Raw genomic sequence first — 21107 nt, 5'->3', positions numbered from 1 at the left:
GTTTCTTATTGGTTTCATGAAACAGATTACATATTCCCCCAGGACTGTTAGAACTGTACACTAAATAAAATGGTGACCAGTTGGGAAGATTCAATGAATCAAGTAGCAAGAAGTTACTCACGCTTAAGGCAGTGGCGTAGCCACGGGTGGGCCCGAGTAGGTCTGGGCCCACCCACATTAGGTTCAGGTCTACCCAAAATTCTGAGGGTCTGGACAGCTTTTCAAAACCCAGCACTTTGTTTGGGTTTTGAAAAGCTTTCCTTCGCGAAGTAGAGTATCCACGCATGCGTGGATATGTCACGATGACTTCACGTGCATGTGACATCATCGTGATGCATCCGCGCATGCGCGGATGTCCTGCCTCATGACAGCAGGCCGTGGGAGGGCAGGGCTGGGATCGGAGACGGGACCAGGGCGGGATTGGGGGCGGGGCCCAAGCATGACAGGGCGGGGATGGGTAGAACTGGGTAGGCCGGGGGCGTGTCTAGGCGGGGGTCCAGATTTTCCAGATGGAAAATCTGGTAACCCTAGGTGGGGATCCTCAAGCCCCATGGGCTGAACGAGTCCTCTAGTGGCAAGAACTCCTCCCTCTCCTACTTACTCCAGCTTGCAGCACTATCTAAGCAGTGGCCTTCCCCACTGCACAAGCTCAATTTCACGCATGCATGAACACTGAGCATGCACAAAGAGAACAGAGCCACGGGCTGATCAAGTGGGAGAAGGAGGAGTTCTTGCTGCTGAAGGACCCTTGCAGATGGTGGGGTTTGGAGATGCCTACCAGCTGAGGTATTTTTGATGCTCTGAATTGGCCTGGGGGGGGGAGGGGAATATAGAGACCATATGTGCCCACCCAGTTTGTTCAGTGGCCTACCCAAAATTTCAGATCTTGCTACACCTCTGCATCAGTGGAGTGTGTTTGTGTGTACTGTAGATTCATTAAAGAATTATATTACTGTAAAAATTATTCCAGGCAGGACCCAGATTCATTTCTTACTCTGTCTGCAATGAAAGTCAGTAGGAGACATCCAATCTGCGGCATTTTGTTGAAACACAGCCAAAAGAAAAATACATATCGTGGGCTGGCTTGGTGGTTGTGGGGATTTCATCTGTGGTCCTTAGAGATTTATTCAACTGCGTAACTTCTTACACGCCCCCCGAATTTGGAGAGAACATATCTATCACTAAATGAGACTGTCACTGAAATTACGCTGCAGCTGTGTCATCTTAAGCCCTCTTTCTATAATTGCAAAACACATAATACATGGTTTATGTCCCAGACTACTTATGGGACTTAACACAAACAAAAGGTACATGAGAAAAATCTTATTGTTTAATTTGTTCACAGTGGACCTTGGAGGCAGCTAACGGTTATGGTAATATTTCATATGTTATGGTGGATGCCATCTTCCTGCGCCTAGACAATACTGTGTCTCTCCAGCCAGGCAATTTCAGACTTAGTAAATGCTTAAACTTTTTTTTTTTATTGGATTTATTCATTTGTTACATCTTATAACAATTTAAAGGGAAAAAAACCAATAAATCATCACAACGAAGAAAAATCTAACAAAACAAGCCTTATATTACAGTCCACATTATTGGGGTTATTAAGTTCCTTAGAAGGCTTTTCATAAGTCAAAGAAAATAAATTCTAATTCAAACAGGCAATATCTATCAAAATTATCACTTGTTATCAACCTCTGCATTGGTTTCTAAATCAGTATTAGGTATAGTTTTATCTTGAAGGAAAGTTTCCAACTAAGATGGATCAACAAACACCTCTCTCTCTCAGTTTACCCTTCCAACCCTCCAAGACATTTAAAGATGCCTCAATGCATTAAACATTAAAGGAAGCAGCTATGAAGTTATCACACCATTTCTTTTGAAACATTTTTTCTCAGCCTTTAGTCCCTATATTTTAGACATGATCAAGACAAGTTTAACTTCCGGTTTATTACCCCCCAAATGGAAAGAATCAATCATTTACCCAAAGATCAAAGACCACAAAATTAATGCCCAAGAGATATCAAATTACAGGCCTATAGCCAAAATCCCCTTTCTAGCTAAGCTCACGGGAAAAATTGTCTTTTCTCAAACTGCAAACTTTATTGAAAACACCAAGGCTCTACATCTGAACCACACTGGATTCCGTCAGCACCATTTAACTGAACTTTCTCCGATAGGACTGACCACTAAGATACTTTACCACTTTGATCACCATAAGTCAGTTTTACTGGATCTTTCTTCTGCTTTCGACACTATCGACCACAGGCTGCTTCTTTCACGTTGCGAAGAAATTGGAATTTCGGATCAGGTGATGGAATGGTTTTCTTCCTTTTTACAGATAGGACATCCAAGGTATCCTTCAACAATACTTCTTCAGATCTCTTCCATAGCGAACATGGTATCCCTCAAGGCTCGATCTTGTCACCTTTACTCTTTAATATCTTTATGATACTTCTTTTGACGTTAGGCCAATCCATCGGTTTCATAATGTTTGCATACGCTGACAATGTTCATCTAATTCACCCTATTGATCTTAACAACCCGGATGAAATAGCAACCATTAATCATAAATTAGAAAAAGTTAAACTATGGTTAGATTCTAACGTGCTGCCCCTTAATATCGAAAAGTCCAAGGTAATGATATTCCCTATTAAAGAAGAAATGTCAATGCGAACCCCCTTAAAATAGGATCTTAAGAACATAAGAACATAAGCAATGCCTCTGCTGGGTCAGACCTGAGGTCCATCATGCCCAGCAGTCCGCTCACGCGGCGGCCCAACAGGTCCAGGACCTGTGCAGTAATCCTCTATTTATACCCCTCTATCCCCTTTTCCAGCAGGAAATTGTCCAATCCTTTCTTAAACCCCTGTACTGTACTCTGCCCTATTACTCCCTCTGGAAGCGCATTCCAGGTGTCCACCACTCGTTGGGTAAAGAAGAACTTCCTAGCATTCGTTTTAAATCTGTCCCCTTTCAACTTTTCCAAGTGTCCTCTTGTTCTTTTATTTTTTGAAAGTTTGAAGAATCTGTCCTTCTCTACTCTCTCTATGCCCTTCATGATCTTATAAGTCTCTATCATATCCCCTCTAAGTCTCCTCTTCTCCAGGGAAAAGAGACCCAGTTTCTCCAATCTCTCAGCGTATGAGAGGTTTTCCATCCCTTTTATCAAGCGTGTCGCTCTCCTCTGAACCCTCTCGAGTAACGCCATATCCTTCCTAAGGTACGGAGACCAATATTGGACGCAGTATTCCAGATGCGGGCGCACCATCGCCCGATACAATGGCAGGATAACTTCTTTTGTCCTTGTTGTAATACCCTTCTTGATTATGCCTAGCATTCTATTTGCTTTCTTAGCGGCTGTTGCGCACTGTGCCGTCGGCTTCATTGTCATGTCCACCATTACCCCCAAGTCCCTTTCTTGGTTGCTCTCATTCAATAATATCCCTCCCATCGTATAGTTGTACCTCGGGTTTCTGTTTCCAACATGCAATACTTTACATTTCTCAACGTTGAACTTCATCTGCCATCTCGCCGCCCATTCCCCCAATTTGTTCAAGTCCCTTTGCAATTCTTCGCATTCCTCTTTAGTCCCAGCTCCACTAAATAGTTTTGTATCGTCCGCAAATTTTATTATCTCACACTTCGTGCCTGTTTCTAGATCATTTATGAATATATTAAATAGCAGCGGCCCGAGCACTGAGCCCTGCGGAACACCACTCGTGACCCCCATCCAGTCCGAGTAGTGGCCCTTCACCCCTACCCTCTGTTTCCTACCCGCCAACCAGTTTCTGATCCATCTATGTACGTCTCCGTCCACTCCATGGTTCTTCAGTTTCCGGAGTAGACGTTCGTGAGGCACCTTGTCAAAGGCTTTTTGGAAATCAAGGTATATGATGTCTATGGGGTCTCCTCTGTCCATCCGTTTGTTAATTCCTTCGAAGAAGTGCAATAAGTTCGTTAGGCACGATCTCCCCCTGCAGAAACCATGTTGGGTTGTTTTCAAAAGTTCGTTTCTTTCCAGATGTTCATCGATGTGTTCTTTAATCAGTGCTTCCGTCAGTTTCCCCGGAACAGAGGTCAAACTCACTGGTCTGTAGTTTCCCGGGTCACCTCTTGATCCCTTTTTAAAGATGGGCGTGACATTGGCTATCTTCCAATCCTCCGGGATCATGCCTGTTTTCAAGGATAGGTTGCAAATTTGCTGCAGTAGTTCCGCTATCTCCTCCTTTAATTCCTTCAGAACCCTGGGATGGATTCCGTCCGGACCCGGGGATTTGTCATTTTTAAGTTTTTCTATCTGCCTGTGTACATCATCAAGGCTCACTTCCATGGATGTTAATTTTTCTGCTTGATTTCCATTGAATATTTGTTCAGGTTCCGGTATGTTGGTTGTGTCTTCGTTTGTAAATACAGACGAGAAGAACATGTTGAGTCTTTCTGAGACTTCTTTCTCCTCCTTCACCGCTCCCTTCCTGTCTCCTTCGTCCAGCGGTCCTACCTCCTCCCTAGCTGGCTGTTTCCCTTTAACATATCTGAAGAACGGTTTGAAATTTCGTGCATTAAAATTGTTACTTCCCTAAAACTGCTTGGAGTCACCTTCGATAATAAATTCAACTACCATCTTCAAATAAGTACCTTAGTTCAACGCTATTTTTACCGACTACGAATGATCAGATCACTTGCAAAATTACTAGAACCAGCTTCTTTAAAAACTCTTATCCACTCTCTAGTAATTTCATGCATAGATTATTGCTACGCCCTTTATAAGAACATAAGAAAAAAAAGAAATAAGACGCCTCCAGATAGTGCAAAACACTGCAATAAAAATCATATACAATGCAAAAAAAAATACGACCATGTTTCCCCCCCTTCTATGCAAAGCACACTGGTTGCCAGTAGAACATAGACTAAGCTACAAAATCCTTCTACTTACGTTAAAACCCATTTAAGCAATCAACCGGAATTCATCAATAATCTTCTCATTCCCTACAATCCTTCTAAAGCACTCCGTTCAATGAACTTTGCCGTATCAGCACCATCCCTTTGTAACTCCATACCCAATTATCTGCGTGAAGAAAAATGTCTACCTCATTTTAAGGCAAAATTAAAAACATTTCTATTCCAGGATGCCTTCGAAACATAACTGCCCTTATAAGGGCTGTTTTAATTCCTTCATTGCTCAATTTTATCATGTCAATTTACTTCACCTCCTAATGTTTGTCCCTTACTTGTTCTTCTTTCCTATCAAATACAGTGGTACTTTGGATTACGAGCATAATCCGTTCCAGGAGCATGCTCGTAATCCAAAATGCTTGTATATCAAAGCAAGTTGCCCCATAGAAAGTAAGGGAAACTTGCTTTGATATGTTCCCACCCCCACCTTCCCCATCTGAGGCCAGCAGCGCTGCTCCCCCCCCCCCACGAGAACCGGCATTGCTCCCCCTGAAAGCCTCCCCCCGCGATCCGGCACCCCCCCGCCGCCATCGTGCACCCCCCCGCCGCCACCGGCACCCCCCCCGCCGCGACCTGAGATCCCCCAACCCACTTGAACCCTCTTCTTACTTCCAGTGTAGCCTCCGCATCGGCATCAGCACCAGCACCAGCATGTCCTGTACGTTGGTACCAGTGCCCGAAAATCTGCTTCCTGTGCCGGTGCAGAGGCTACACTGGAAGTAAGAAGAGGGTTCGGGTGGGTTGGGGGATCTCAGGTTGCGGCGGGGGGGGGGGTGCCCGATGGCGGTGGGGGGGTGCCGGATCGCGGGGGGGAAGGTGCCGGTTCACGGGGGGGGGCGCTCGTACAGCGAGGCAAGCTCAGTTTACAAGGCACCAAGTTTGTGAATGTTTTGCTCGTCTTGCAAAACACTCGCAAACCGGTGCACTCGTAAACCGAGGTACCACTGTATTGTAGTTCTCTCCATCTTACCCTTCGTTCTTGTTTGTCAAAGATTGAAGTCTTTCGGCTACTAACTTCCCTTTTTGTTATATATTGTTTACTTTTTAACCCCAATTCTTGTAAATGTACGATGTTTGATGTTTTTATTACTGTACACCGCTCAAAAGTCCAATTGAGCGGTATAAGAAATTTTGAATAAACTTGGGAAGCTTATGGCTTCTTTTACTACGGTGCGCTAGCGTTTTTAGCGCTTGCACGAAATTACCGCAGGGTATGCTTCTAGAATAACGCCAGCTCAATCCTGACGTTAAGGTCTAGCGCGCACGGCAATTTAGCGTGCACTATTCCACACGTTAAGGCCCTAACGCACCTTAGCAAAAGGAGCCCTTGGTTTTTTTTTTAAATAAACTTGATACTTATTTCTATAAGATATTAAACACTTGCATGTGAATTTAAGAAAAACATCTTAACTAACCTTTGAACTTTTATACCATATTGCTTGTTTTCTTTTTCTGGTATACTTGTATTGCTCATTTCCTCCAAGAATTTTAAAAATTTTAATCAATCTTAGAGTCAAGTGGGATTCTCTCGGCATCATGCTACTCAACCTTCCTTCATGATCAGCTGGCTTTTCTTATACAGTATATGAGGGCTGTTCAAAAAGTATCAGACCTTAATTTTTCTTGTGTAAACAAATAAAGCTAGGAAGGCGTGGTTTGGTGCACGTATGTAGGCGACCCTAATGCACATGCTAGAATTTTTTCCTTCCTACATAAGCTGTTAGTCGCCGGCAGACCGCCGATGAGTGAGGAAGTGTAAGTGAGTGCCATCCGATTTTCATTTTTGACAAAATGACAGAAAAAGTTGGACAATACTACTGCATTAAATTTTGTGTAAAGCTTGGCGATTCCCAAGTGGAAATGATCCGCAAGATTCAACAGGACTTCAGGGTTGAAGCAATGGGCACCACACAGATAAAGGAGTGGTACAACCACTTCAGAGATGGCCGCACATCAGTGGAGAGTGAAGCATGTTCCAGTAGGCCCTCAACACCCAGAAATGTGATTGTCATTGACCAAGTGAGGACACTGCTGATGCAGGATCGTCGAATCACGATCAGAGAACTTGCAGACGAGGTGAGCATCAGCGTTGGATCCGTTCATTCTATTTTGACTGAGGATTTTAGCTTCAGAAGAATTTCAGCAAAGTTTGTGCCAAAGCTGCTAACGATCAAGCAGAAGCAACTCCGTTTGGAGATCGCATAGGACATGCTGGAGACTGTGAACAGTGATTCCAACTTCCTCAGCACAGTGATCATTGGCGATGAGTCCTGGGTTTATGGGTACGACCCTGAAAGGGACCAGATTTCAGTCAAGAGAAGACATCATGCATAATGCGATGGACCAGTTGTGAGCAATCTCAAAAGAGGCGTTCCAGCAATACTTCCGACGGTGGCAGAACCGTTGGAAGAAGTGTGTGGCAGCCAAAGGGGACCACAGCCAAAAGTATAAGACTATTGTATCTGAATATGAGTATTTTTTATGAATAAAGGTCTGATCCTTTTTGAACAGCCATCGTATACTCTTACCAAGTCTCATTCCTAGCTGCCTTCTTTATTAATACCATTTTCAACCCAACACACGTTCAGCCCTTTCAGTAATGACCTTGCTGCTCACACTCAACCTCCCTTTTCCTTGTGTCTGTCTTGACTAGAATATAACTTTCTTTCTTCTCCGACTGGAATAATATTTTATGTGATTCCTGTTGAGTTTATTTCTTCTGCTAAGCAGTCGGCGCGTTTTCCACTGCTACTGGAATTATGCCTTGATATTCAATGTCAATCCATGTCTGGGCATCGGCAATGAACATCATCTGGTTATGTGTGGCCAGGTATCATTTGGTATTATCAATCATGTGACTCCGTTATTTAAACCTATATACCTAAATCAATTCAAAACTCTGTTCCTAGAATCAGTGGTGTAGTGAGGGTGAGAGGTGCACCCCCCCTGCCCTTTCCCCAATCCCCCCTGCCCCCGTACCTCTAACTGTTCACCGCTACAAGGACTTCAACATGCTCCTCATAACCCTGTCGGCTTCCCCCTCTGATGTCACTTCCTATATGGGGCACCCGGAAGTGACATCAGTGGGATAGACGATGCAGTCGTGAGGAGCATGTTGAAGTTGTTGCTCGTGGTGGTTGACAACTAGAGATATGGGGAAAGGGAAGGGAAGGGGGGCATGCATGAGGCGAGGGGAGAAGTGGGATGAGGTGGGGGGTGGAGAAGAGAAGGATGCCAGTGCTCCCACCAATATGGCACCTAGAGCAGACCACCCCCTCGCCCCCCTTTACTACACCACTGCCTAGCATTCAAGGCTTTCTATAAGAGCTCTCCAGAATATTTTTGTATGCGTGACTATTCCATATTCTTTAGCTCATGTTCTCAGGCTCAAGGCTGATCTAATGGTTCTGAGCTGCCTTAGAGAGAAGAACTTATTGACCAGTGAGCTGACCTGGTCACTCATGGTTAGGTCCAAATCGAGGATGACTCCAAGGACTTTAGACGATCTGCTTTTCCAGGTCTCCAATCAGCATACAAAAAAACAAAAAATCCAGAAAAACGTTTTTAACTTAGCCTGAAGTATGAGGGTATGGTATGATTGCTGTGAAGCAGGTGGACATTATGGGAAGAGCTAGCTGGATAAAATAGTCCAGAAGATGAGAAACCAATGAAAAGAGAGGAATAGGAGAAAGATATTAGCCAGAGAACTGTAGATGTTTCATAAAACAGGGGTGGACAATCATAGTCCTTGAGTACCAAAATCCAGTTAGGTCTTCAAGATTTCTATGTCGAATATGCATGAGATTGAATTGGGTGTATTGGTTACACCGTATGCAAATAGATGTCATGCATATTCAGTGTGGAAATCTTGAAAACCCAACTGGATGTGGTCTTCAAGGATCATGGTTGCCCAGCCCTGCTCTTGGATTAAAAATTTAAGAATAATCACAAGACACCATAATTTGAAGGTCTGATAATAAAAGATGGACATCTTATATTACTTCAATATAGTAGGTCTTTGGTTGTGTGCCAGTTTTTGTTTATTTTTGTACAAATCCAGGAAGGGGTGGGAGGGGGAGGCTATTTCTGTTCTAATTTGGTCTTTGAATATTTACATTCGGGGTGAGTGGGAGGATATTACTAATTCAAATAGGGTATGGTTATTGGGAAAATCTATGCTTCTGTGTTTTATTGAATAATCATTGGGTGGGTGGGAGGAAATGGTTGGTTATGTATATTTGTAAGTTGAATGTGCTATATTGACTCAATATATGTGATATTTTTATGTATTGCACTACTGATGTTTGGAAAATCAATAAATAATTATAAAAAATAAAAAATGGAATCAAACCGAATTTAATTGTTTTCTCTAAATAGATTAATAGAAAAAAATGCAGGCTCATAAACCAAGAAAAACAGGAACCAGAGGTTGTGTATGGTTTTCAGACCTAAACTATCAAGAAATATCCACTTAGGTGACATGAAATCTATTTTTCCTCCTACTGTGGATACCTACAACCCATTTCTGATTGAGTTAAGAATTAAAGCTGAATAAACAGCCATCTATACTTTCAATTTCAGGAATTAATCTACAATAGAATACATTCAAATGAGCCTCAGGGTATGAAATAAAAGTTAACTGCTATTACTGTCTTGAATTATAATTCATCTAACCCTAGATGGAAAAATACAGTGTACTGTCCACTTACATGACAATGATGATCCCTCTAGATACAAAGCATTTTTTTTTTCACATTTTTCATTTCCAGACCAACAATGGCAGAATAATTTGAACAATAATTCATATTTTTTTCAGAGATGTGCCTGGCATAACTTTTTCATCAGTCACTTCCACTAATCAGATGAGAAAGCATGATGCTACTTATCAGTGGCAGAATCCAACTATTTTGGGTTTTGTAGAAAAAGGAAGTCACAATTTGATATTTCTGGAACATTCTTAATTTGAAGTGAAAGTGATTATAAAAAAACATGTGGTAGCTTACATGTTCTTAACACTGCTGCTATTTTTTTATGAATAAGAGGCAAAATGCTTGAGTTTCGCAAATAAAATATAAATTACGTATATCAAATGTATGGCGATGTTCTGTATTGCATGAACTGGTGCCATCATGTTTGTAGACCAGGCTACCACAACAAAACAGTTCAAGCCAAACTGAAATGATGATTTGTAACAGTCAAGATCAGGAGTAGGCAATTCTGATCCTCAAGAGCCACAGGCAGGTCAGGTTTTCAGGATATCCACAATAAATATGCACGAGATAGTTTTGTATGTCAAGGAGGAAGTGCATGCAAATCCATCTCATACATATTCATTGTGGATATACTGAAAATCTGACCTGCCTGTGGCTCTCGAGGACCGAAACTGCCTACCCCTACTCCATTTCATTCTCTTCTTGGTTGGGCTGAGAACTTTTCAGTGGCCCATTGTATTGTGATGTCATAATGCCTCATTCCACCAAAGCCTAAGAGCCAACCTCATTGGTGATGTCACAATGACTTGGTTTTCCTATACTTGTTTCCATTTACTAGTGTGGAATAACTTGTAAGTTTCATGGCTCCACTTCAGGGTAGGCAATTCCAGTTCTCGAGAGCCACAGGCAGGTCAGGTTTTCAGGATATCCACTATAAATATGCATGAGATAGATTTGCATCTCAAGGAGGCAGTGCATGCAAATCCATCTCATACATATTCATTGTGGTTAACCTGAAAACCTGACCTGCCTGTGGTTCTCGAGGACTGGAATTGTCTACCCCTGGTCAAGATGAACAACAACAAGGTCAATATTCAGCAATGCTTGTATATGCAATAATTTTTAAAGCATGCACATCTCATTGGGACTCCATAACGTTCAGCAGATTGGGTGACTTCACCTATAGTTTTAACTCTTTATTCAATCAGCCATTCTCTCATCTCCCAAGGTATGGGCATTAAGAATTGTTCTAAAACCACTTCCTCCATTGTTTGGTTGTCATATGCTCAGGCTCCCTGCTAAGTCCTGTAATCTTTGGACTAAAGCTTTAAGTCTTTCTTTGGCTTGCATTTGGGTTTATCTAAAAACTCCTGTAGTGCTCTTTAGTCAGCTCCAATCTATCTTTAACTGCTTGCTTCAAGGCCTCATAATTCTGGGCTTTCTCTATTAGAAAGGCCCTATAGGTACCTAAACCAGGGCCTATGAGAGATGTCACTAATCAGAAAGCCCACTGTTCTTTTAGCCAGCCTGTAGAATGGGCTATCCATTTAAAAGCAGCTGTAAAAGATCTTTCGTCATCATGCTCACTCATTTTTCCCAATACCACAGATCCTTCCTGTATGGTTTCTCCACTGTTCAAGCCTGCTCTCTTGAAGGGGTCCTTCTCTAACAGCCAATACTTGTCCCCAATAGTAGATCCAGTAAAGACTGTTGCTCTTGCCTCTTGGCCTTCATCTGCTGAGATGACTCCTGGTATTTCTGCAAATACTCCCCAACTAGGTACCCCTTCCCTTAGATGGCTGCTAATCTACACTTGACCAAGTAACTGATAGGTTAGTCCAATGTCACTCTGGATATCTTGGAGTTCCTCACACCACTGATGTCCTGAGGTGGTCCACAGATTACAGATTCTCTTTACAACACACTGTCCTTCACAGTTTAACCCCCTTCCCCCATTTGAGCCACCACTTATGTCACAGTCCATTTGCTTCAGGTGTGAATCAGCACCCTTTTCTCCGAGTCGATTGCCAGCCATAACCTCCATTCTGGAGAGACAGTCTCGTTCCAGAAATCCAAAAGTTTACTCATAAGCTCCTCACTAGAAAACACTTCAGAAGAAAGATTATCCTGGCAATACTCTGGCCATGATTTCCCCCACTTTAATCATTCGTTCACTTGCTTTGGGTTCCCTTCTTCAAAGGGACTCCAAGGGTTGTGGAAGTTTCACCTCCAACAGAGTTTGAAGCTCTCTGCCCCTTCTTTTGCTTAACAGTTGTTTTAGCAACTTACGTCCAAACCTTTTTCTCCCATGCCTCTCAAGAGAAAACCAACACCAGAAAAATACAGCCCTGGGTGTTCACTCCACCACCGCAAGAGCCAAGGCAGTCTCCTCCCTTGCTCACCATCCCACCCACAGCTTCCCTTGCACACCATCCCACTCACAGCTGCTAAGGGGGAAAAAAATAAAACATGCTCTCCTGAGCTTTGCAACAACAAAAAAATGTACTCCAATATTATTCAAAATCTCCAGTTCCTTATTCCCCGCAATGTTAACATGCTTCCGTTGTCACCATTGTTCACATACATATCCTCAAGCCTCTTTTCTCTGTTTGAATCCAGGCCGGCGGCATAGTAAAGATGAGGGGCACCCCTCCCCCCATCGCACATGCACACCCCTTCTCTTTCCCCGTACCCGCATTCATGTCACTTCCTAGGCGCGGGTCCCAGAAGTGATGTCAGAGAGAGCGCCAAAAAGGTATGGGGAAGGCAAGGGGCATGCATGACAAGGAGAGGAGTGAGGAGCGAACAGGCAGGGGAGTGAGGGAGTGAGCGAGCAAGCAGGCGGGGGAGTAGAGAAGGGGGGGCGAAGAGGAGGAGGGGTGCCGCCATGCCTGGGCAGCTAGGGGCCTAGGAAGTCTTGAAACTCCTCCCTTTAGGTATATTCGCTCCCAGCTTCCTATGGGCAGTGCTGTGCTGGTTACTCTTCAAAAGTAATTAATTATAGTACCAGTTACTTATCTTAAAGTAATTTGCTATACAGTAGTAATTCAAATACTCATTTATAAGAGTAATTGATTACTGATAACAGTTACCTGCTTAGAGTAACTAATACCTTTTTCTTTACTGATACCACATCCAAGAATACGTATGGTAAAAGCCTTATGGTATGTGAAGAGGTAAAATAATCCATCTATTACATACCAATGTGAATATCACATAACATACCCCCTCTTTCACTAAGGTGCACTAACCGATTAGCGCCCACTAATCGAATTAGCGCACACTAAACACTAACACGTCCATAGACTAACATGCATGCGTTAGCGTTTAGCGCACGCTAATTCGATTAGTGCACTAATCAGTTAGCACAGCTTAGTAAAGAGGGCCTTAATTTCTTGATGTTTATTTAAAGGAGGTTTGAAAAACTCATGTCAACTACATCCTCTGTCAAATCATGTCATGTTTTGCTAGTAACTCTTCAAAAGTAATTAATTACAGTTATTAGGATAGTGAATAAGTAGTGAATTACTTTATTGATCACTGCAAGGAAGTAATTAGCTACAGTAAACAATTACTAGTAACTCAATATCATACAACGCTGCCTTTGGGGCTCATTCTACACCTCCTAAGAACTTAAAGAACATAAAAGTTGCCATACTGGGACAGACCAAAAGTCCATCAATCCCAGAATCCTGTTTCCAACAGTAGCCAACTCAGGTTGCAAGTAGCTGACAAGATTCCATAAAAAGTAAAACATCTGAGTCCATCTTAATAAAGGCTTATGGACTTTTTTTTAGAAAATTATCCAAACCTCTTTTTTAAAACCCTGCTAAGCTAACTACTATCACCACATTATCTGGCAATGAATTCCAGAGTTTATCATCTGCAGTTGTTTAAATTTACTTCTTAGTAGCTTCATTGCATTCCCCCTAGTCCTAGTATTTTTGGAAAGAGTAAACAATGTTCTTTCTATAATCTGCCTTATAATTAAAAATATCTAACCTACATGTATTTATACCTATATTCCATGGTGCTCTCTCTTAGCATTGCTGAATATATTTAACATGACACATCTAAGTTAGGCACTATTTATGCAGCTCACTTGACCATCTGCTTAGTGACTAAATATCACTCCTTAGACACATTTGGTGTCTAATAGTCCTTCTAAGGATGGTAATGGAAATCTGTTCCTTGCCATTTTTTAATCATTTTAGCTTATTTTACATTATTCTTCCCCTCTCTTTCTCTTTATACAAATTGTATTTCTGCCCTTCTCCATCTTTTATCGGTAAGTTAATGTTTGTCAGTGCGTTTGATTGTTTGTAGCATTGTTTGTAATTTGTTTTTAATGTACGTTCTTATTATACTTTGTCTTTATATTATGTAAAACCGCTTTTAATTTTAATAAGGCGGTATATCAAATTTTTTAATAAACCTGAAACCTACTGCCTCTGGAAGGCCCCAAACTCCTCCCCCTCCTTTTTTTTCAGGTGGACAATTTTGGCCCAATTTATTTTTTTTTTTAAAGCATGTATGAAATCATTGGTCCCACCACTAAGCACGTAAATATGTTGGAATATCAACCTGAATGTGTACAAAGCACATCACTTCTGAATTAATCAATAATATAAAGTGGTTCACAAAGTCATTCAGAGACCTGAAGCAAACGGAAGAAAAATATAACAAGAATGCTGGACTTCTAGAGTCAATTTCTGTGCAACTTTAAGTAACACACATTACATGTGGATCAAACTCTCCCAAAAGGCGAAAGCAACAAAAATAATAACATAATGAGTACCCAGCAGTCTGAAAAATGTATCATAATTACTTTCCTTATTTGGTTCTTACTATACAAAGAAACTCAAAGGTTATGTAATAAGCTCATTTCTTCAAGATTCTAGCAAGAACACACCACTTTATCAAAAGCTCAAATAATCCTTGCTGAATCATAGGAAACTTAGACAAGATCTCTACATATCTTAAATAACAATCTAGAGGCCGAATAAATGAATTAAATACGTGCAATTGTCATAACATATGGATCTGGAATGGCCAAGCTGTCATCCACTCATACCCCGACAAACCATCCCAACCCCCCAAATTATAACACCCCCTCACTGTACCCCACTTACTCCCTTATATCCTCAGCAATAATGTCAATGATAAATAAAACACCGACACTTTATTGATGGTAATAATCAGGCCGCAGCTTTGTTTATTAGGACAACCAAGAAGCAATGAACAATTACTTCACCCCGAGCTACAAGACATTGCAATGACAAAACTCATAAATGTATTCCCTTGACCTTGCCATCTCAGCAAAAGCCTAGGGGGTGGCATGGATCTCCATGCCCCTATTCTGTGCCATGGGCCTCAAGACATATTTGCTCACTTGAGCTCGCTTCCCCTTAACTGCTCATCCCCTGATGAGCCTAGGGGGTTAGACATGGACCGCCATGCCCCACTTTTACAGGGTCACCTGACTCGCGGCAACACCGCTCAACTGAGCTGACTGCCAAATATCCGCTCATCTTCCGATGAGCCAATACCTTGTAGCTCGGGTTACCGCCACAGGCCTGTATCTTTTAGGCCCCCCCCAAAAAAAAAACAGGATGGAGTTGGTTCAGAGGAAGGCTACTAAAATGGTGTGTGGTCTTTCTCATAAGGCATATGGGGACAGACTTAAAGATCTTAATCTGTGTACTTTGGAAGAAAAGCGGGAGAGGGGAGATATGATAGAGACATTTAAATACCTACGTAATGTAAATGTGCATGAGTCGAGTCTCTTTCATTTGAAAGGAAGCTCTGGAATAAGAGGGCATAGGATGAAGTTAAGAGGTGATAGGCTCCAGAGTAATCTGAGGAAATACTTTTTTTTTACAGAAAGGGTGGTAGATGCGTGGAACAGTCTCCCGGAAGAGGTGTTGGAGACAGAGACCGTGTCTGAATTCAAAAGGGTCTGGGATAGGCACGTGGGATCTCTCAGAGAGAGAACGAGATAACGGTTACTGCGGATGGGCAGACTGAATGGGCCATTTGGCCTTTATCTGCCATCATGTTACAATGTTTCTAGGAGGACTTCTATGATCTTACTGCCCAGAAATATTAAAGAAAAGACAATTTAACCATGAATATATCATGAGTGTGACTATTGGGCAGACTGGATGGACCATTCCGGTCCATCTGCTGTCATTAACTATAAAGAGTGTCAGTGGAATTTGAGCCGTCACTTTTGTACTTCTTAGCTTACAGTTCTGCAAAATAGGTTATTCCTCCACTCCAGTAAGTAAAGGAAAACACAGAGTGGTATGGTGGTTTCACCACTCTTTTTTGATATGCACATTTTGTTTGGGCAATAGTTGTTCGTGAAAAAAAACGTGTCCCAAATCTGCCAAGTAAATAATTTCATTTTTATATATAGCATTTTTATACTTGAATTCCACAGATTGCTAATTCTGTTACCAAGAGACTTTCAGTAGCATCATCAAGGGGTTTTAGCCTACATATTGTAGAGAGAAAAGGAGATTTTTTTTTTAATGATTTAGGGCTTCAATTCACAACCTCCCTGCCAGTGTTATCTTTGCTGTGTAAATTTGCAAATCAAACTGTTCCAGGTTAAGATCGAAGCAAGTTGAGAAGCAGCCGACAAGATATGGACAACAAATCTCAGTGCTACTCAAATTAAAAATTCTTTTGTGATTCCTCAACATTTAGAAGCATTAGAAAACCTTGTAAGAGTTAAGAATTTGAGATTATTGAATTTTCCTGTAGTGCAATTGCTTTCTCCACATGCATTATTTAAGACATTTGAAGAATGTTTTGAAACTATCTTAAAAAAGATCTCTTTCAGTTGCTAAGATTATTTGCCAGGGGGGAGGGAAGAGGAAAGGATGTTCCCAGTGGATACCTCGTCTGCAAGTCAAGAAAAAGAGAATGGCATAACATCTGATAGTCTAGATTTGGCTGCAATTTTAGACTTCTTGTGAGGTCTTGTCAGGTCAGTTTGGTCTTCAGGCTTCATAATAATTTATTATTTAAAAGTTTATTGAGGCATAAAGATATGTGAGTCAATATTTAGCCAATGTAGTCAAGTGCTGCTACTACTACTCTAATTCCCCAAAAATAAGACCTATCCCAAAAATAAGCCCTAGCATGATTTTTAATGATGCTCCTAATATAATCCCTACCCCAAAAATAAGCCCCAGTTAAGATTGACCCCCAAAATCCCCCCCAAATGTTCCCGACATTCCCTGACTTCATCCCTGACACTAGTGCTACGTGATTCGCCCAAAAAAAATCAGATTCGTCAATTCAGCGACCCCACCCCACCCCGATGAGACCTGACATATCTCCACTCTGAGGCCTCCTAAAGCAGCAGTGGCAGCAGTGCTCTGAACGGGCTGCTTCGTGGTCTTCCCCACTGGGGGTTTTCCCTCTGCCGCATCACAGTGGGAGGGTCAGAAGGGTTCTGCTGCACAGGGGGATGGGAGGAAGGGATAGAAAGATGCTGCACAAGAGGGGGGAAGGAAAGAGGAAGAATTAGGGTGGTGGAGAGGAAGGGAGAGATGATTGTTGTACACGAAAAAAAAAATTAAGACATTCCCCGAAAATAAGCCCTAATGCATTTTTTGGACCCGAAATTAATATAAGACACAGTCATATTTTTGGGGAAACACGGTACTATTTATCATTTCTATAGCACTACCAGGCGGTTCATAGACAACGGCGCGAAAGACAAAGGCGCGCCCGGACAATTGAGCGCAGCGCGGAGGCGTGCGCCGCTCAAAATTACTGTTTTTAGGGGCTCCGACGGGGGTTTTTGTTGGGGAACCCCCCCACTTTACTTAATAGACATTGCGCCGGCGTTAAGGGGGGTTTGGGGGGTTGTAACCCTCCACATTTTACTGTAAACTTAACTTTTTCCCTAAAAACAGGGAAAAAGTTAAGTTTTCAGTAAAACCCCACACACCCCCCACAACGCCCCCACAACGCGGCGCGATGTCTATTAAGTAAAGTAGGGGGGTTCCCTCCCCACGCCCCCCCCCGTCGGAGCCCTAAAAACAGTAATTTAGAGCGGCGCGTACCTCCGCGCTGCGCTCAATTGTCTGGGCGCGCCTTTGTCCCGGCGCGCTTTTGACCTGACACCCTACCAGGCAAACACAGCACTGTACATCAAACTTGGAAGAGGCAGCCCCTGCTCAAAATAATTTACAATCTAGTTAAGAAAGACAAACTGGACAAAAAGATGCACCTATGCACAGTGCTCAGGTGTGGAATTACAGAGGTGAATGATAAGAGAGATGGGTGCTTAGCAGATGGGTTGGAGTTAGGACTTGAAAACAGCTTCAAAGAAGTGGGCTTTGAGCATGGATTTGAATACTGCCAGAGATGGAGCTTGACATACCGAGTCAGGCAGATTGTTCCATCAAAGTAGCAGCAAAGTAGAAAGGACGGAGTCTGAATTTGGCCGTAGAGGAGAAGGGTATAGATAAGAGAGACTTACCCAATGAGTGAAGTTCCTGGAGAGCAGTATAAGGAGAGAGGAGAGATACTGAGGAGCTGTAGAGTGAATATACTTGTAGGTCATTAAGAGGAGTTTGAACTTTATGTGGAAATGGATAGGAAACCAATGCAGTGAAGTGAGGAGAGGATTAGTGTGGTATAGTGAACATGGCGGAATATGAGGCATTCAGCAGAGCTCTGGACAGATTGAAGGGGAGTGAAATGGTTTAGTGGAAGGCCAGTGAGAAGCAGGTTGCAGTGGTCTAGGACAGTGTTCTTCAACCACCGGTCCAGGGACCAGTGCCATTCCACAGTAAGTTCCTGCCGGTCCACAGGGCCAGCACGTGCGTCAGGCCCAAAACAGTCTTCTTCAACCGCCAGTCCACGGTGCGATCGATGCGGCGTTATCTTCGAGCCAGCTCCCTCTTCCTAACTGATTCAGTGCACAAAGCCACGGGCAGTGGCTCCTACGGGCATCCTGCGCCTGAACCGGAAGCCTTCTCTCTGACGTTGCAACGTCAGAGGGAAGGCTTCCAGTTAAGGCACGGGACGTGCAAGGTGCAATTAGTACTATTATGGGGGCGGGGTCTGAGGTGGAGATTGGGTGGAGCTGGGCGGGGTCTGGCCCACGACTTAGCCCAGTGTTCTTCAACCGCCGGTCCACGGACCGATGCCAGTCCACAGAATAATTCTTTTCTTTCTGCCGGTCCATAGGTGTAAAAAGGTTGAAAAACACTGGTCTAGGAGATAGGTGATGAGGGTATGGCTGGGGGGTCTTAGGAGTGTGCTCAGAAAGGAAGGGTTGGATTTTAGTGATGTTGGAGAGAAAGAAATGACAGGTTTTGACATTCTGTTGGATTTGTGAAGAGAAGGAGAGAGATGAGGCAAAGATTACCCCGTGGAGGGAGAATGAGGGTATTGTCCAGAGAAATAGAGAATGGGGGAAGAGGAGAAGTTGTTGTTACCACAGCAGCTAAATAAAATAATTATATTTAAGACCAGCAGGCGCTGAATCTGTGCCGTGAGGTCAGCGTTGATGCTACCTGGGTAAATTTAAGAGAGCAATTTTTCTGCCCTTGCAGTTTAAAACATTTTTATACAACCCATCTTAAAATTATGAAAGATTTACAAAACAAGGACACAATACATAAAAACAAATACCGCATTAATACTAACGGTTATCAAAAGGAATTCTTAAGCAATTTTTTTTTTTGTATCAGTAAATAGAAGCTACAAGGGCCAATTCCTCAACCATCTAAAATATTCATCCAAGGAACAATTTCTTAAATAACAGTGGGAACATTAGGCACTAATATAGTTTAAAATGGCATACTAATGAACTCAGGTGCCAATTTAACTCAGGCTAATCTGGGTGCTAAAATTTATTTTTGGAGGGGTCACATCAGGGGGTGGAGACTGGAGAGTGGCTATTCCTACGCTAAACAGTTATGTCCAAATTATGTACATGTACATCATAAGTTGTACGTGCAAATCAGTACACATAGCCGATTTGTGCACGCAACTTAATTATTTAACAAGCCAATTGCCGCCAGTAATCAGCAATTAACACCTAATAATTAACGCCAATTGGTAACTCATTAGAAGTTATGCGCACAGCTTTGTAGGCACATTTTATAAAGTGGTGCACATCACTTCAACTCTGGGAATCTCAAAGAGGGGTCATGGCCAGGGGAGGAGCATGGACAGATCATGGAGGGGGGGTTCTAAAATGTAGGCACACTTATAGAATATGCATGATCCAGTCTCAACTTAGGCACAGGTATTTAAGCCTGGTTTTCCTTGGCCTAAATGGGTTCACCTTAGGGGGTTTAGCTATGGGAGGGCTTGAGACGGCCCTGGCCATCCAATCGTGGCTCAGGCCCACCCAGTCTTTCTAGTAGTGGAATGGCAAGCATGTGCTGGTGCTAAGGTCAGACTGCATCACCGGTCACGCTCGCAGTGCTGCCGTGCCTCCGTACAGCCCAGCACTCTGCCTTCGAGGAAGGGTGAGTTGCTGCTTACTGCAGCACCAGCTCTGAAGGTGGGGGGGGGAGGGGGGCAGGCAGGACTCAATGGCATGCTTGCACCGTTGCAATCCTCCAGGGTGGGCCTGCCCACTTTGTGCTCTGGCCCAAGAAAAATTGACTGTCTGGCTATGGTACCAGTTCACCTAAATATAATCAGTTGGCAACAAATAGCAGAGGTCTCCCCCTGAAGAAGATCTATGTGACTGAAACACTGAAGTGCAAGTGTGCGTTAGCGTCGGGAGGGGTGCAAACTCTTTCCGTGGCGTCAGCTTTCAAAGATAAGTGTTGTCATTTCTTTGAGAAGTTTTGAAACAGACATTCTTTGTGCTTTGTGCTCTCCTGTGATTTTTTTTTTTCACCTAATCAAATTGTTGCCATTGTGAGTTAGCAAAGGGATTAGGTATTATGGGACTTAGGCTAAAAATTGAGAGTCAGGGAGCCACATTTTACTCAAAGTTTCCATGTACATGCCTAGTGAAATTTAAAGAAAGTGAATATGTTTACTGGGACTCTATTCACTTGGAACAATTTTTACAACTTCATGAAACTAGCAAGGCCCCCATTTGATTTAATAGTAGTTTGGAGTTTAGATTTATGATGCACCATTAATATTTGATCCTATGTATAATTTTCCTTTCAACCACCTTGTATTCATCTACTGTAATTCGCTGATTGTACAGCTCTTCTTCTTTGTGAACCGCCTAGAAGTCGCAAGACTGTGGCGGTATAGAAAAATAAAGTCATTATTATTATTATTATTATGTTTGAATGTATTGACTAGTTAATATCAGGATATATTCTCCCGTTATGTGGACTAGAGGAGATAGTGAATTATACTTGAAATATTTTACTTTTCTGTAATCTTTCCTTTCTTTATTATTATCTGTAAAAATGATAATGATGAAAACTT

General features: G+C 42.6%; 1 protein-coding gene across 1 annotated transcript in view; it reads right to left on the bottom strand.

The window, feature by feature from the left end:
- Positions 1–21107, bottom strand: part of TENM1 (teneurin transmembrane protein 1) — a 698125-nt gene that overhangs the window by 647194 nt on the left and 29824 nt on the right. The gene's annotated exons all lie outside the window — the stretch shown is intronic.

Source organism: Geotrypetes seraphini, chromosome 5 (assembly GCF_902459505.1).
Source record: "Geotrypetes seraphini chromosome 5, aGeoSer1.1, whole genome shotgun sequence".
Taxonomy (NCBI): domain Eukaryota; kingdom Metazoa; phylum Chordata; class Amphibia; order Gymnophiona; family Dermophiidae; genus Geotrypetes; species Geotrypetes seraphini.
Note: the sequence above shows the minus strand (reverse complement) of the source record. Positions and strands in the feature narration are given on the sequence as shown.